General features: G+C 49.5%; 1 pseudogene; it reads right to left on the bottom strand.

Annotated features, from left to right (window-relative positions):
- Window positions 1–1,039: 1,039 nt before the first annotated feature.
- Window positions 1,040–2,016, bottom strand: LOC137149676 (probable G-protein coupled receptor 174; annotated as a pseudogene).
- Window positions 2,017–16,043: the final 14,027 nt, after the last annotated feature.

Below are 16,043 nucleotides of genomic sequence, written 5' to 3'. Positions count from 1 at the left end.
TTGGAATTCAGTGGGGTGGATGTTGGTAAGTCAGACCCTTGCCTCAAACATTCTTGTTTTTTCCCCCCCACAGGTTTCTACTACACACATTTCAGCTTTTTGCTGTAAATACACAAAGACACAATAGCTGGGTTCTCACAAAAATGTTTTTTATTTAAAAGACATGCAGCCACCCTGAAACATTGATCATATATACATATATATATATGGCCCACACAGGCCATCTTACAGAAACAGATAGGCACAAAGCCCCTTTTCAATACTTTTATTTACAGCTAACAAGTCAGATCCTTACTGTAAGTGAGACCCCCTCACAGACCTATTACCTGATAACTCTAGCCCCTGGCTGGCTTCTTGGAATTCTGTGGGGTGTGTGTATTGGTAAGTCAGACCCTTGCCTCAAACATTCCTAGTTTTATTTTATTTTTTAAACACTTTTTTCCCCCACAGGTTTTTACTACACACACTTCGTCTGATACGTCGCATACCATGTGGCGTAAAGCTGATACAGGAGGGTTGTGGCAGGTCACATCCTTTACACTCCCTGTCCTACACACAGCAATAGCTGGCTGCAGAATTAGTACTCTGGCCTGACCTCTATTCAACAAGTGAAATCCCAACCTTAAACTCATCAGTCTCATATAAACAAAGCTATTTTATTCTGGCTTGGCCAATTCAGGATTGGGCACCATATCCATTCTTTTTATAATACACATAATACGTTTTTTAAATTCAATATTCGCAACAATTTTGCAAGAAAAAAGTGAAAGCCTCAAGTCTTTGTCAGTTTTTTAATCAGTCAAATGATCATTGAAATCAACAGATGTTTGCCTGAGAAAGGACCTCAGAATTTTCCCCAATAAGCTGGGCTACATGAATAGGCTGTTGAATATTGACATTCTTTCAATCATTTCAGAAAGTGCAATGTTAATATCATAGAATCATAGAGTTGGAAGGAGCCTCAGAAGGTCATCTAGTCCAACCCCCTGCTCAAAGCAGGACTAACCTCAGCTAAATAATATCCTACCACTTTACCTTATTACACAGTTCTGGAATGCTTTTTCGCATAACTTCTGTTGTGTAACTGAATACTGTCTTGCAAATCTTGTCTTGAATGTCGTCTTCTGAATTCATCTGTAGTAAAGTAGTATATGACTGGCTCTACACAGGAATTCAAACTGGCAAGACACAAAGCAACTGCATGAAATATTGAAATCACATTTCGGGCATGTGGGTTTTTTATCTGATGTGATTTAACAAGGAAATCTAAAGGAAAACTGATATGATAAGGTGCAAAGCGAATCAGATATACCACAGCACAGGTGAGGGTCATCTTTAAAGCCTTTTTTTTTCTCTCCAAAGTCATGGGAAATGGAATTCTTTTCTTTTAATGATAGGATAGTCTTCCAAGAGCAATACAGAATTATCAGCAGAGGGGTTACAAACCCAGTCAGCTCACCTATGGTCATTACCACAATGGATTTGGAAAGTTTAATATCATCTATGGGAAGGTCTGCATAGCACTTATTACTGATATTCATCTCACTATAGTTAAATCTTAGAAGAGGAAAAGGCAGACAGCCAATGCAGACTACAATCCACCCAGCGATACTGATGTACACCTCATATATGCGTTTGCAGTCACTGAACTTGAACGGATACATAAGAAAAAAAATCATCTTACGCTGATGCAAACCAAGAAGTAGATGCTTGCATACATATTTACATACTTAAGGTAGAAACAAAATATGCAGACACCTCCGCCAAAGGGCCATGTTCTAGACACATAATAGAAAATCCTTAGAGGCAGGAATAAAACTTGTGCTAAATCAGCAATGGCTAGATTGATCATAAATATCACAGCCCTTTTAGTTTCTTTCATGTAGCCATAAAAGACCCACAGAGCTAAAACATTAATCCAGGGACCAGAATCAAAGTGTATGTAATTGCATAGTAACACTTAACGTCAGTATTGTTGTAACAGATTGAGTTGTCAGTTGTCATGTTTATTTTCATTTAGCACAGATGAGAATGCTAATGAGACGTTTAGGTTATCAATGGAATTTCCAGCTACCTTCACATTTCTTAGAAAGATAACGTTTAAAAATATTGGAGAAGACGCAAATTTAACATTTATTTGTCTTGTTCCTTTGCATCCCCTTGCTTTCCTGTCCAGCATTATTTTACTTTTCACAGTGTGGTTTTTTGTCTACTTTGTGTTCATTTAACTGTGTAAGATTGTTGCTTACAAGGCTTGAAAACATTATTCCTCTGAATCTTCTTGCTGTCATGCTCATTCCTTTACCTGCGCCACGTCCCTTCCTTCGGCCTGCCCCACCGGCGACTCCTGCGAGCCGCCTTCCTCCACGGGCATGGACAGCGTGAGGCCGTCAGGCTCGTCGGGTTCCGGCGTGTCGAACAAAGGCTGGGCCAAAGGGGCGTCGAACAAAGGCTGGGCCAATGGGGCGTCCTCCTCAAAACTGTCACTAATGTAGCGCTTTCTACACCTGGGGGCCAAGAACCGAGGAGCCAAAACAAATTTCGAAGGTCTCACGGGGTGGTGAAGGCATCCATGTTCCCCTCTCGGCGGTTTTCCATGAGCTGTGAACCACGCAGTCTCGAAAACGAAATGCTTTAAAGGCCCCAAAACTTCCGGGGCTGCATCGCCACTGCCCGAACATCCCCATTGGTGCACCTTTCCCTTCTGGGATGGCCTAAGCCCGCTCTGCTTGGGGGATGGGGGCGCCCCATTCCTCCCCGCACCCATGCTGGGCCAGTCCCAGCTCTTGGCACAAATTCAAAAACCCTTGCTGGGCCAATCCCAGCTCTCGGGGCGAAACCCTCTCCCATTGGTGGGGAGCGGTCAGGGGCTGTTCTTGGAGGACGGTTGCACCAAACGCTTCTGGTCAGGTGACCATCTGTGGGGCCAGTCCCACTCTCGGGGTGATCCCCTGGGGTGAAACCCTCTCCCATTGGTGGGGAGCGGTCGGGGGCTGTTCTTGGAGGACGGTTGCACCGAACGCTTCTGGTCAGGTGACCATCTGTGGGGCCAATCCCACTCTTGGGGTGATCCCCTGGGGTGAAACCCTCTCCCATTGGTGGGGAGCAGGTGGGAGGCGTTCTCGGAGGGTGGTTGCACCACCCGCTTCCAGTCAGGTGTCCATCTTGACCGGGAAGTCATAACCCGAGGAGGGACCAGATGTCAGGTGACCGGATGGTGCGGGACTTCCGGTGATAGAGGCGGGTAAGGCGGGCCTTCCAGTCACATGGACATTTGAGTGAAGGTAGGCCCTTTGTACTACTCCTGAAGAACTGGACTCAAACACTAAAGAGATGGACTGCAACTCTATAGCACCGAACCCAAACCCAAACCCAAAAGAGCCGGGTCGCATCCCTAAAGAGCTGACCCACAACCCTAAAGAACTGAGCCGCAAACATAAAGAGCCATTCCCAAACTCTAAAGAGCTGGACCCAAACTCTAAAGAGCAGGGCCGCAATCCTAAAAGCCGGAGCCAAACCCCAAAGAGCGGGGCCACAACCCTACAGAGACGAGCCACAACCCTAAAGAACAGGACCTAAATCCTAAAGAGCCTGGCCGCAACCCTAAAGAGCCAGGGCCGCAACCCTGAAGAGTCAGACCCAAACCCCAAAAATCCGGGCCGCTACCCAAAAGATCCATGCACAACTCTAAAAAGCTGGACCCAAACCCTAAATGGCCATGCTGCAACCCAAAAATCCAAGCAGGAACCCTAAAGAGCCGGACCCAAAACCTAAAGAGACGGGCTGCCACCTTAAAGTGCTGGGCCGCAACTCTAAAGTTCTGGACTACAACCCTGAAGAGCCAGGAAGGAAATCTAAAGAGCCAGCTTGAAACCCTAAAGACCCGGACCCAAACCATAAAGAGCTGTACCCAAACCCTAAGGTGCCTGGCCACAACCCTAAAGAGCAGGGCCACAACTCTAAGGAGTCAGACCCAAACCCTAAAGAGCCGGGACGCATGCCCTAAGGAGCCAAATAGCAATCCTAAAGAACTGAGCCGCAACCCTAAAGAGCCAGAAAGCATACCTAAAGAGCTGGACCGCAACCCTAAAGAGCTAGGCCGCAATCCTGAAGAGCTGTTCCGAAACCCTAAAGAGCCAGGCCTGAATCCTAAAGATCCGGGGCAGAACTCTAAGGAGCCGGACTCAAACCGTAAACAGCCAGACACATACCCTAAAGAGCTGGGCCACAACACTAAAGAGCAGGGCTGCAACCCTAAAAAGCCGAGATGCAATCCAAAGAGCTGAGCCACAACCCTAAAGAGCTGAACCGCAACCCTAAAAAGCCAGGCCGCAACGCTAAAGAGCAGGGCCCAAACCCTAAAGAGCCAGGCCGCATGCCTAAGGAGCCGAACTGCAGCCCAAAAGAACCGAGCCGCAACACTAAAGAGCCAGAAATCAGACCTAAAGAGCAAGACCACAACCCTAAATATCTGGGCCACAACCCTGAAGAGCCAGGCAGCAAACCTAAAGAGCCGGATCGCAACCCTAAAGACCCGTACTGAAATCCTAAAGAGCTGGAGGCAAATGCTAGGGAGCCAGGCCGCAATCCTAAAGAGCTGAGCCGCAAACCTAAAGAGCCGTGTCCAAACCCTAAAAAGCCAGGCCACAACCCTAAAGAGCAGGGCTTCAACTCTAAGAAGCCGGACCCAAACCCTAAAAAGCCAGGTCGCATGCCTAATGAGCCAAACCACAACCCTAAAGAGCCAGAAAGCAAACCTAAAGAGCCGAGCCGCAACCCTAGAGAGCTGTTCCCAAACCCTAAAGACTCAGTTCGCAACTCTAAAGAGCCGGGCTGCAACCCTGAAGAGCCGGACTCAAACTCTAAAGAGCCAGGCCAGAACCCTAAAGCTCCGGGCTGCATGCCTAAGGAGCCGAACTGAAATCCTAAGGAGCTGAAGCCAAAACCTAAAGAGCTGAGCCGCAATCCTAAAGAGCCATACCTAAACCCTAAAGGCTCGGTCCGCTACACGAAAGAGCTGGGCCGAAATCCTAAAGATCCAAGCTGCAATCGTAAAAAGCTGTACCCAAACCCTAAAGTGCCAGCGACAACCCTAAAGAACCGGGCCGCAACCCTGAAGAGCCGTATCCAAACCCTAAAGAGCCTGGCCGCAATGCTAATGAGCAGGGCTTCAACTCTAAGAAATCGGACACAAACCCTGAAGAGCCGAGCCGGAACCCTAAAGAGCTGGGCCGCAACCCTGGAGTACTGTGTCCAGTTTGGGCCCCCCACTACAAAAAGGATGTGGAGAAGTTGGAGAGAGTCCAGCGAAGGGCAACAAAAATGATTAGGGGGCTGGAGCACAGGACTTATGAGGAGAGGCTGAGGGAACTAGGCTTCTTTAGTCTGCAGAAGAGAAGAATGAGGGGGATTTGATAGCAGCCTTTAACTACCTGAAGGGGGGTTCCAGGGAGGATGGAGCTAGGCTGTTCTCAGTGTGGCAGATGACAGAACAAGAAGCAATGGTCTCAAGTTGCAGTTGGGGAGGTCTAGGTTGGATATTAGGAAAATGTTTTTCCCTAGGAGGGTGGTGAAGCACTGGAATGGGTTACCTAGGGAGGTGGGGGAATCTCTGTCCTTAGAGGTTTTTAAGCTGTGGCTTGACAAAGCCTTGGCTGGGATGATTTTGTTGGGGTTGGTCCTGCTTTGAGCAGGGGGTGGGACTGGATACCTCCTGAGGTCCCTTCAAACTCTAATCTATGATTCTAGACAAGGAGACAAGTCAAGCAACTGCTGTGATGAATTCTGGAGTGTCTGTGCCAGGCAATGGCTGTTGTGATAGGAAGCCAATGTGGAAAGTGGTGGGGGCCAACAAGAAGCCCAATGAGCTTCTGAGGAAGCTGGAGTACTCTGGAGGGAGCGGCATATGGCTGATTGAGATGAGAGGGAGAGTGTGGGAAGGTAGATGATGAACACTGTAAGAAAGGGGAGGGAGAATCCTGACCAGAAGTTTGCTGAGGTGCCCATGACAGAGAGCCCCATTCCAGTTCTAGTCCCGGCTCAGTCCTACCAGACTCCAGAATGTCAATCTGTTCACACAGAGAGGATGAATTTCCTATTTATTACCGGTATGTTACAACTACAGGCCTCAGCTGAAGTCTGGACCTACTGTACTAGGCACTGTGCAAACACTTGGTGAGAGACAGTCCCTATTCCACATAGGGGAGTCTAAACAGACAAGACAAAAGGCAGGAGAAAGACATTATCATCATCTCCTTTTTACAGATGGGGAGCTAAGGCACAAAGAAGGGAAGTGACTTGCTCAAAGTCATACAGGGATTATATTGCAGAGCCAGAACTAGAACTAAAGAGCTCCTGAGTCCTTAACCACAAGGCAGCGCCATAGGTCATGTAGCTCATATTTTATTTGCTGTAGTCTACTGAAGATCTATTTAAGCTAAATGTAAAATGAGCTAGATTCCACCCCTCAAAAAATGTGGATTTCAGAGCGATCAGTTCTGCAGTGTATGAAACACTTGGATTAACTTGCCACCACAGGAGCTGATATGATGGAACGACTGAAAATCCCTTCTGCTATTACAGGTTATTTCACTAGGTGGCATTGAAGCTAAGAAGCTGGGAAGGCAATGCAAAACTGCAAGCGAGGACAGACTATTGGGGTCTGGGAGCTGCTTTGCAGCTTAGAGCAGCAAATATCCTGCAGTGGTTTGTTCTCTTTCTGGATCTGTCTGAAAGCTCCTCTGTCCTTCCTGTTCAAACATAAAGCTCTGCATCAGAAATGTCCTTCCCCCTCAGATGGGAAGTTGCAGACCAAAGACAGCAACTTTAGGATGTGGTGGGAGATAGTATGATAATACGTACAGCACCATGATGCAATACACAGGATGGAGTATGCCACTTGGGGTTTGTATATGGTTCAGCACAACATGGGAAGTCACATAGTGGGGAGCATGGTTTCATGCAGCAGTTCTCAACTTTTTCCATATCGTGGCCCACCACAGCTGCTCTGCTCCCCTAAAGCAGGGATCTAGCTGGAAAACCCCTTCTTGGGGAGGGGCCAGGTGGTTGTGACCTCCCCCATTACCTGCCTGTGACCATTTGGGGATCATGACCTCCAGACTGAGAACCACAGCCCAGGGGTTAGAGAGAGAGATGGGGCATCATGAGATTTGTGTTCTTTCATTTTTATTAATATTTCAGTATTTGTATTCCCTGCTCTGACTACTACTGTGCCCTTTGCTAAATCTCTTCCTCACCCTGTGCCTCAGTTTCCCCATGGGTAACAACAGTGACTTACAGAAAGGCAGCTTTTATCTAAAGGACAGGAGTACACAGGAAACACAGGCATCACTGTTTCACAGCTGCAGACACTACAGGAAGAGTATTTGTCTAGAGCAGAAACAAACAGATTCTTAAAGGCATTAATCTGTCAATGACAGATTGAGACAGTGTGGAGCAGTTCTAGTCCCTGATGTGCCTCAAGACACAGCTGGGATCTGAATCCTCCCAGAGCCACGGACAGGAGATACTGATTTGAGTTCAAACCATCCCAGTTTGAAACGCCACCTAGTGCTCTCAGGCTGACACCTTTCCACAGAGCTAAATGCAATTACAGTTTTAAAACAAACAAAAGTGGCTAATTGTTGATCACTTCTAGCAGCAAAGCCAGAGCCCCTTGGGCCAGAGCCATCCCTGCACTAGCACCAACACACAGACAGAGGGGAAGCATGTATGCATGCAAGCAGACAGTAAAGGGCTGGGCCAGGCTAGGGCAGCCCTAATTTGCACCCCTGCTTCCATGAGTTTTGCTGTGGTGCCAACTCACCAGGACACAGCCAGGATGGATCCATCATCCTTCTATCCTCTGCCCCAACCCCTGCGCTGCCGCTGCCAGCCCATCCCAAAATGATGCCTGCTCCCAGGGTTCTAGCAGAACAAAGCTGGTGGCATTTGGACATATGCTTTTTGCTTTCTTTGTCCCCCTCGGCGCAGTCTTGGGCCCCTGGGCTGCTCCATGCAGACGTAGGAGCTTGTGCAGGCAGAATTGGGTGAGGGATATGGAACTAGGCGTTTGTCATCTGACTCCACTTTAGATGGGTCTCAGGAACAGATGATCTTGCCAAATTTATCCCGCTCTGGCTGAAACGTCAGCCCCATTGGCTCAAACAAGACCCTGCTTGGCCTAGGACAGTCACTTTGAACTCCACTCTAGTCCTACTCAGTATCTAGAGCCCAGCACCCAATTCAGGGCCTCTCTGTTGATAACACCCGACACTCCGCAGCCAGCAGCTGGGGGAGAGGGAAGGCAGGAAACCCCTCACCCCATCTCAGTAAACTCTTTCTCCCTGGCTCTATCATTCCACAGGTTCCAGTCAGAGAATGCCCATGTCCCCCTGTCTATTCAGCCTGTGCTCTGTGTTATCACTTGCAAAGCATATTATGATGCACTAATTATCTCAGCCCCTGGCTTTGAGACTTTCATAAGGCTTCTTCTGTGGTCCAGGAATTTCACCAGTAAATCAAAGACCCCCAACTGGTTATTAAACTATTTAAAAATGAGGCATTCTGAAGTTACCGCTTTGGCAGGGGCAGTAAAACAGCTGCAGCTCTCAGCACCGCAAGAGTAGAGGATCTGGAATAGTTTGTCCATCTGGCTTCCTGTTCCAAAGTCTCAATAGAAACAAGGCCATCAATCCCAGACTAGGCACAGGGGCAGCCAGGGGTGTTTTGGATTTCATGGCAAAAAGTAGGCAAAACCCTGGGTCCAAAGCCTGCATATGTCACGCACGTATTTCAGTGATGGGACCCACGTATGTGATCATTGCAGAAGCCATTCGAGGGTGGATGGGCCTTCCCCAGACACACATACGCAGTCTATGGCCAGACCCCTTTGCCCTCCTGGGACAACCAGCTGCAACAGGTTGTGGCAGGAGGAGCAGCCACCTTGCCCAGGAAGGAGACAAAGGACTGGGGAGGGGCAAGCAGACAAGTCTGGGGGGTGGCTGGCTGGAGGGGCAGTCCCCCATACGGGGGCTCAGGAACAGGGCCTGAGAATGGGCTCTGAGGCTCTCCAGTTGGTTGCTGCTGTAACTTCTAAGTAATCTGGTAACGAAGTCTTTCTATGCTGTGATCCCGAGAACGAATAAACGCTGCTGATTCCCACGCTGGCTGTGAATCGCTTCTAACTGCAAGGAGGGTGCATGGCCCCTTGGGGGGCATGTCAGCACTCCCCAGGGTCCTGGCCAAGGGGACTCACAGGGGGAGCTCAGGAGGAACAGGGGGGCTGAACCCTCCAAGGCCAGATTTAGGAGCTGACTGCACTGGTGTGTGGAGACCCGGGGGGCCAGACACCTGACTGGCTTCGCCCTGAGGGGCTCCAGAGCACAGTCCTTTGGGACTCCCGCACAGGTGGTCGATCCAGCGTAATTCCACTACAGCGGAGGGCTCAGAGGCAGAGGGAACATACCCACATGCCATGGGCACTTCTGAGCCTGAGCCACTGCAGCCCAACCTACATCACTGCCCGGGCCAATCAGAGCTAGCGGACCAACAAGTCAGGAGTGTTGCCGCACAAGACTGGGGTGTGTAAGCCACAGTGGCCAGAGCAGAGTGCAGGAGCTGCCGTGACGTGGCAGCTGATTGCTTGCCTGGGGTCAGGAGCTCCACAGCACCCTCTGTAGCCAGGGAGCAGATGTGCAAAGGAAAGAGAGAACACGGCCTCCACGGCATGTCAGGGGAGAATACACAGCACAAGGGACCTGAAACCCTCCCCTCTCTCTCTCTCTCTCACACACACACACACACACACACACACACACACACACACACAGAAGATCCTCAATATTTGAACTGAGGCACCCAGCCTGAGTTGCAGACCCCCAACAAGGGAGATCTGAGGCCCCCAGTAGGGGCATTCATCCCAGATGGACGGCATGTTCAGAGTTGCCATCCTTTGTAGGGTTCCACCAGGGTGGGGGCTGCCATAATTTCATCTCTCCTAGGAGTGAAATGCACCTGTTCAATTCATGTGCTGAGGCACTGCCTACCACAGTGGTATCTGCCCCTCTCCGTGGTATCCGAGCCTATTGGTGAGTGGAGCTCTGGTGATGGGCAGACTTGGGAGAGTACTAGACCTGTTTTTTCCCAGTTTTCCCACTGCTGAAGTCAATGGAGACCATCGGGATTTAACTGAGATCAGACAATGGTCCTTGGTCCAACCTGTTTCCATAATCTGGAGACTGACTCTGACTTGCTCTCTTGCCCCAGCAAAGATTGGTACCCTAAAGTCAATGGAGTTTGTGGCAAGGTAGATCTGTTCGGCCCCGTGGGTCTGCGCTCCCTTTGGCTACGCTGGTGGTGTGGCTGGGTGGGAGCGGGGGGCGGTCCCGCCCTCTACCCCAGACTCCGACCCAGGGACCCTGCGAGGAGTAGCCTCAAACAGCTTAGTTCATGAGCTACTATCTTCCCTGGTCGCTTGTTCGCAGCCCCCCCTGCTTGTGGTCCTCCTTCAGGTTTTTGGGGCCTGCGTCCCCCGGCCTTGCCTGGATGGGCTTCTCCTTAACTCCCGTGGCTGGGTGCTGTCATAACACCCACACTAGCTCAGCTCAGCTCAGCTCAGCTCAGCTCAGCTCAGCTCAGCGCCGCACCCTCAGCTGCCCCTGCCTGCCAGAAACAGAGGCTTTTATCTGCTGTGGCAAGCTCCCTAATTGGCTACAGGTGCCCCAATTAACCTGGAGTAACCCTGGCTGTTTTACCCAGGGAACAGGGATTTGCTAAGCCTGGGGCTGATATATATGCCTTCCAGCACCCTCCTATAGCTGGCAGGGCTGGCCCCGTCACAAGTTCCACTGGCATGACACCATTGCGTGAGGCAGGGTCAGCCCCACAGTGTGGCTCTGGGTTTAGGTGTATACGTTGGCCCCTGCTGGGGGCTCCTGTTTGCCATAGTACTAGCCAGTGTCTCACAGCCCACGCTAACGCCCCAGGGGCACCACAGCAGAAACAAGCACCTACCAAAGCTGTAGAAGGACTGGCAACTGGTGTGTCCCGATGTGTGCTCCCCAGCTCTCTCCAGCAGGGCATGCCCCTCAGATCCCAGACACCTGCCCTGTGACACCTCCCCACACGCACTGCCTCCAAAACACCGTGTGCCCCTCGGGGCCCGTCACCTGGCCCTGTGACACCTCCCCACACACACTGCCTCCAAAACACCATGTGCCCCTCAGATCCCAGACACCTGGCCCTGTGACACCTCCCCATACACACTGCCTCCAAAACACTGTGTGCCCCTCGGGGCCCGTCACCTGGCCCTGTGACACTCCCCATACACACTGCCTCCAAAACACTGTGTGCCCCTCGGGGCCCGTCACCTGCCCTGTGACACCTCCCGATACACACTGCCTCCAAAACACCGTGTGCCCCTCGGGGCCCGTCACCTGGCCCTGTGACACTCCCCATACACACTGCCTCCAAAACACCGTGTGCCCCTCAGGGCCCGTCACCTGGCCCTGTGACACCTCCCCATACACACTGCCTCCAAAACACCGTGTGCCCCTCGGGGCCCGTCACCTGCCCTGTGACACCTCCCCACACGCACTGCCTCCAAAACACCGTGTGCCCCTCGGGGCCCGTCACCTGGCCCTGTGACACTCCCCATACACACTGCCTCCAAAACACTGTGTGCCCCTCGGTGACACCTCCCCATACACACTGCCTCCAAAACACTGGGTCTGTGACACCTGGCCCTGTGACCCCCCACTGCAGAGCTGCCAGCTCTTGTGATGTTATTACGGTACTCTGTGTTTATTTTAAAGCCCAAGTTGCTGGAGTCAGGAGATAGCACAAGCCTCTCAGCTTTTATTTGTAAAGAGGTGAGTTTCTAGCTCTCATGGTTGCGGATATAAGCCTGGAAACATGAAACAAATACAGTCTAAAATCAAAAGGTAAAGAAAACGGACCAAACAATTATTTAACACCCCAACCCCCATGATTTGTAAGCCAGTCTCGTGATTTGAGGCCTGACTCGTGATTTTTGAATGTTTGGGATTCTGTAACCACCTCCAATGCTGTGCTTCCCCCAGTGACCGGGATACCCCAGTCCCCTCCCACACTGTGCTCCCCCGGTCTTTAGGCACAGTCTCTGTAGACCCCCGGTATTGGGATGATACTGAATTACTAAATTACTATGAATTACTGTAGTTGACGTGAGTCTGGTAAAGGTTGGTAAGTCTGAATTTGCTAGAAGATTCTGGGAGCAGGGTGTGACAGGGGGCCCACAGGTTCAGGGCTCTGGAACCACTCGGGGTGAAGCCAGACAGGATTCTAGTGGGGTGGGTCTCACGCCAGTGCAGCCACCTCCCAATTCTGGCCTTGGAGCATTCAACACCCCTGCTCTGCCGTGAGCTCCCCACAATGAGTCCCCCTGGGGAGCTCTTACACACTGCAAAAGGGGCCATGCACCCCGCCTTGCAGTCAGAAGCGATTCACAGCCAGCATGGAAATCAGAAAGGGTTATTAGTCCTCAGGAACACAGTGCAGAAAAGACTTTGTTAGCAGATGAATCAAAATGTTACAGCGACAACCATCTGAGGAAGTTCCAGAGTCCCATTCTTGGGCTGTGCTCCCTGGGATCCCCTACAGGGGACTGGCCCTTCCTGCTGCCAGCCTCAGGCCCACTCCCTTGCCCCCCCAGTTCACCTAGTGTATACACAGCAGACACATAAATGGTGAACTTGAAACTAACTAATCTGGGTCAACTGACCCTTTAGGGTAGCACAAGATAGGAGCCCAGTGAATAATAGAGGAGAAAGCAAATATCAGCCAACCCTGAGTTTACCCCTGCTATCCCTCCCAAAATTAACCAGAAAAACAAGTTATGAAATGCTAATCAGGCCTATTTCGGGGACACATGACTCCTCTGAAGAAAAGAGTGTAAGTCCTGGCGAATATCATACATTACACACGCACCCCAATTAATATCTGAAGAAGTCTGTGATGCTGTAAGATGGAAAAGTCCCCAGGTAGCCAACACCCTGCTATGAGGGACTTCTGAGCCAGAGGATCAGGGTAGCCAACACTGTTAGGACCCCCCCTTTCCCCCCCCCCGTGATGCTGGCTGGATTAGGGGGGCCCTTGAGGTGTATTCGGGAGCTCTGATTACTCCCTTCTATGCCAATCTCCTGTTGGGCACGTCACGCTGGCTAGATGGGGGGGGATTTATTATATTATTTAACATCAGCAGGTCAAAATCATAGTGATTCATGTGAGATATGCCGTGTCAGGTACTGTTAGAAAGGCTGTCGTGCTAAGTAAGATGATAACATTTATGTTCGTGTGTTATATGTGTAATGGAAGTTCTGGATACGTTTGTAGCTGTATTTCAATTTGTGCTGTGCCTGGGCGACATCCCAGACAGGATGGCTGCAGCACTAGCCTGCTTAATGGCCCATTAAGAGATTCACAGGTACAAGGGGCCAGGGGGAGAAGCCAGGGATATACCTGATGAGTCACCAGGACTTATTCATGTGACTCTGGACTTTATCTTGTTCCTGTGAAATTCCACAAGCAGCATGGCACAGACCAAAGGACATAAAAGGCAGCTGCACAACATCCATTTTGTCTTTCAGTCTCTGTCTTCAGTCTTCACCTACCTCTGGATCAAAACTCATCTACAACTGAGCTGAAGCTGTGAAACAAAGGACTGAGACCCATCCAGGTACTGGATGTAACCAGAGGGACTATACAAGCCTGCAAACTCCACAATTCTACGAGAAACCTGATATATATGGACTTTCAAATCATCTGTATGTATCTGATTGCTTTAATCCTTTAACATTTCTCTGATAGTTTGTTTCTTTCCTTTTATAATAAACCTTTAGTTTTAGTCACTAAAGGATTGGCTGGCAGCGTGGTACTTTGGGTAAGACCCAAACTTATATTGATCTGGTGCTGTGGCTGACCCTTTGGGGTCAGGAGAAACCTTTTGGGTAAAGAGCAGAGAGTTTTAAATAACTGGTCTCTTTACTGGACCTAGTGGCTGATTGGGAGCCAGAGACTGCAATGCAGTAAAGGGGGCTGTGTGCATTTTTATTTTGGCTTCTTGATAACCGGTGTGAGGAATCTGAAGCACTGTTTGTGGCTGGTTGGGAAGTCTGACTTCAGCGTCACCCACCAGTGCTGGAAGAACCTGCTCTCCTTTTGCAGCCTGCCCTGACCTTGGCATTTTCAGGTGGCTGCCCTCGGCACGGACGGGTCAGACCCCCAGTCTTTTCAGTTCTTAGTTTGCTGACTGAAGCAGAAGTCCAGAGTCCAGCAGCTGGCAATACGACAGGTTTATTGGGATCTTTTCAAGCAAGCATCCATTAGGACCCCCCCCAGTCCTTTACACCAATAAATCTTCTCCCCCACTTCCTGTTTTACCTTCCTGTTTTTATAATGTATCTTAACCAATCATTTCTTTAACAATATTACAAGGTGATTCTTTAACCAATCCTAACATATTGCAACACAATTCTTTAACCAATCACATCCCACCACCTTAACTGATTACACTTAGCTATGCAACAGACAGAAACAATCAAAAAACCAGACAGAAATCACCCAAATAGACAATAGAGAATTGGGCACCACAAAGACAAAACAACAAGGAGTTTAGATCCCACAACCACAACCGCCGGCAACTAACTCCCCTGCTAGACAGAATGCCACCAAACCAAGCTTCTTCTAAACATCCCGGGACCCTCTCTTTATTTGGAGGTGTGAGCCCGATCACCGTCTTAACAGCCGGGTATTAGATGTTATGTTGGAATGTGCGTATGTGACCGCACGCTTCCCAGCTTAAGGCCGTCACTCCTGCATCTGAGCCAAAGTACAAGGCCTCAGACTGTCACAGTGAGAGAAGGCCTTTGGTTTTGATTCTTTGTTTTATAGCCCTATAACCAGCTAAATGATAAGGACATACTTACAAAACGTGGCCTTTACAGGCAGGCCTGAATATCTGTATTCTGTATACTAACAAACACCCTGCCCCGGGGGGAGCACTGAACACACCAAGTGACCAAGAAGAAAAAAGTGGCCTCCACTGAGAACTGGTAGCTATGCCTGCTTTGTTTGCCAGTCTCAGGATAGCATAGGGCCAACAAAGTTTTATGCTTGGGGAAATAAGGCTTATTAGGAAGAGGCATTGTATAACCTTTTTGCTTCCTGTCTGTGATTCGTTCAAATAAGTAGCTTTGCATTGAAGAAAACTCAATCTGAGTTTTCACTGGCACTAATACCGTAAGTTCTGCCCAGTTGTGGGCCAATACAAGATCCAGTTCATCACCCAGAAAAGGAGATCTGAGGCCTCCAGTCTCCCACTGCCCAGCTGCCCTCCCAACTACCACACAATCTTTCCCTGCTAGTCACCCAGCCTCTGCTCCAAAGGAGATAGAGGTTGTTGCTGATTACCCCACCCCAAGCAGGTTCACCATCAAGTCCTGTCTCGTTTCATGTTTAACAAAACTAGTGCTGGTTTCCACAGCACTTTGTGTGGTTTTACTAACCATTTCCCTCTTAACTTGAAACTGTGTTTTTTCAAGGGGAAACTTCTTGGCAAACCCACATACCTCAGACTTTTGTACTATGCAAACATGGAAAAGTACGCTTGATTGCAAAGTGTTTTTTGCCCAGAACTTAGTTTACCCAGGCCAAACAGAACTCATCCATTATAAACTGCAGTACTGCCAACCCCATGCATTCACCCATCATGAGCCAGGCTCCCAGAAATCATGAGACTAGCTTAAACACAACGAGGTTTATTTTATATATATTCTTTTTTCTTGCCTCCTGGTTTCTGAGATTTCATGGTACGCTTGTTTCACAATTTCAATCTTTTCTCAGCAACAACATTCCATCCACCCCCCAAGCTGAGATTTTCTTGCAACCACTGGACTCCAGGATTTGGGGCTTTAAGAAAAACACCAAACGTCACAAGACCTGCAATGAAATCACCAAAGTTGGCTGCTTTGAAACAGCCAGTTCTCCTCTAGATCCAGAACAGATTT

Source organism: Emydura macquarii, unplaced genomic scaffold, assembly GCF_026122565.2.
Source record: "Emydura macquarii macquarii isolate MOO-44397 ecotype Brisbane River unplaced genomic scaffold, CSIRO-AGI_Emac_v2 contig_799, whole genome shotgun sequence".
NCBI classification, from domain to species: domain Eukaryota; kingdom Metazoa; phylum Chordata; order Testudines; family Chelidae; genus Emydura; species Emydura macquarii.
The sequence above is the reverse complement of the archived record's forward strand: the minus strand, read 5'-3'. Positions and strand labels throughout refer to the sequence as shown.